This window comes from Macaca mulatta, chromosome 15, assembly GCF_049350105.2.
Source record: "Macaca mulatta isolate MMU2019108-1 chromosome 15, T2T-MMU8v2.0, whole genome shotgun sequence".
Classification (NCBI taxonomy): domain Eukaryota; kingdom Metazoa; phylum Chordata; class Mammalia; order Primates; family Cercopithecidae; genus Macaca; species Macaca mulatta.
Window position 1 is genome coordinate 76,253,983 of NC_133420.1, and position 2,182 is coordinate 76,256,164.

At 47.1% G+C, this 2,182-nt stretch overlaps 1 pseudogene; it reads left to right on the forward strand.

The window, feature by feature from the left end:
• The first annotated feature begins 552 nt into the window (after positions 1-552).
• LOC709265 (keratin, type I cytoskeletal 18 pseudogene) lies at positions 553-1,868 on the forward strand (annotated as a pseudogene).
• Positions 1,869-2,182: the final 314 nt, after the last annotated feature.

Sequence of the window (2,182 nt, forward strand, 5' to 3'; positions counted from 1 at the left end):
GCAATTTTATCAATATTGCTGTTATTGTTCATTCACTGTTACTGTTTGTATTCATTTTGGTTTCTCCCCCATTCTAGTTATTTAAATTATATATTAGAGTAAGTTGGGAAAATTTGAGCTGCCTGGATTCACATTTCCTAATATGTCCTCCAAAAACAATGCCAGACAACAAGAGCAAGTGACACCATACAAAAATGTATGCCCTCAGTTAAGTTGAAGATGGAGAATGGCAAACCCAAAATGGCTAAGTAGAAGAAAGAGAAAGAGAAAGAGAGAAAGACAGAGGAGAGAGGAATGGTTTCTCATCTGCCATAAGCCCTTCTATAATCAAGGGCAGGAAGAAGTAGAAAAGTGAGGGAAAAAAAGCTAGAAATGAGTCTAAGCTTGATCTATAAGCACCATCAGAAAGAATAACTCCACTTTCAATGTGAAAATAATGAAAAACAAATCATAGTAGATAAAAGCAAAATATTTGGTAAGTGACTTAGAAGTACACACAGTTTGGGTTGGCAAAGCCTGGGTCCTGTCCTCTCATTCTCCTTCCTGGACAGCATGAGCTTTACCACTCGCTCCACCTTCTTCACCAATTACCAGTCCCTGGGCTCCATCCAGGGGCCCAGCTAAGGCACCGGCCAGTCAGCAGTGCAGCCAGAATCTTTGCAGGTGCCCGGGGTTCTAGTTCCCAGATCTCCGTGTTCTGCTCCACCAGTTTCTGGGGTGGCTTGAGGCCCAGGGGCTGGGCTGTGGGGATGGCCATGGGTCTGGCAGAAATGGGAGGCATCCAGAATGAGGAGACCATGCAAAGCTTGAATAAGTGCCTGACCCCTAACTGGACAGAGTGAGGAGCCTGGAGACCAAGAACTGGAGGCTGGAGAGCAAAATCTGGGAGCACCTGGAGAAGAAGGGACCCCAGGTCAGAGACTGGCGCCATTACTTGAAGACTATCCAGGACCTGAGGGCTCAGATCTTCACAAATGCTATGGATAATACCCGTGTCGTTCTGCAGATTGACAATGCCTGTCTTTCTGCTGATGACTTTAGAGTGAAGTATGAGATAGAGCTGGTCATCCACCAGTCTGTGGAGAACGACATCCATGGACTCCACAAGGTCACTGATGACACCACTGTCACTCGGCTGCAGCTGGAGACAGATATCAAGGCTATCAAGGAAGAGCTGCTCTTCATGAAGAAGAATCACGAAGAGGAAGTAAAAGGCCTACAAACCCAGATTGCAGCCTCTGGGTTAACTGTGGAGGTAGATACCCCCAAATCTCAGGATCTTGCCAAGATCATGGCAGACATCCGGGTCCAATATGATGAGTTGCCTCGGAAGAACTGAGAGGATCTAGTAAAGCACTGGTCTCAGCAGATTGAGGAGAGCACCACAGTGGTCACCACGCAGCCCACCGAGGTTGGAGCTGCTGAGGAAACACTCAACGGAGATGAGACATACAGTCCAGTCCTTGGAGATCGAACTGGACTGGATGAGAAATCTGAAGGCCAGCTTGGAGAACAGCCTGAGGGAGATGGAGGCAGCTTGCAGATGAAACAGCTCAACGGTATCCTGCTGCACCTGGAGTCAGAGCTGGCACAGACCTGGGCAGAGGGGTAGCGCCAGGCCCAGAGTATGAGGTCCTGCTGAACATCAAGGTCAAGCTGGAGGCAGAGTTTGCCACCTACTGCCACCTGCTGGAAGATGGCGAGGACTTCAATCTTGTGTTAATGCCCTGGACTGTAGCATCTCCATGCAAACCATCCAAAAGACCACCACCCGACGAATTGTAGATTGCAAAGTGGTGTCTGACCGACGAATAGTGAATTGCAAAGTGGTGTCTGAAACCAACGACACCAAAGTTCTGAGATACTAAGCCAGCAGAAGCAGGGTACCCTTGGAGGAGCAGGAGGCCAATAAAATGTTCAGAAGTTAAAACAAAACACAAAAAAGTATACACAGTTTGAGGCAGCCGTCTTAGAAAGGCTGTCCATTAGAAAGGCTGTCCATTTGGGCTTCTGTAATAAAATACCATAAACTGAGAGGTTTATAAAAATAGAAGTTTATTCCTCACAGTTATTGAGGCTAGAAAGACCAAGATCAAGGTGTTGGCAGATTTAGTGTCTCATTTCCTTATAGACAGCACCTTCTTGCTGTGTCCTCACATGATGGAAGGAACAAGCCGCCTTT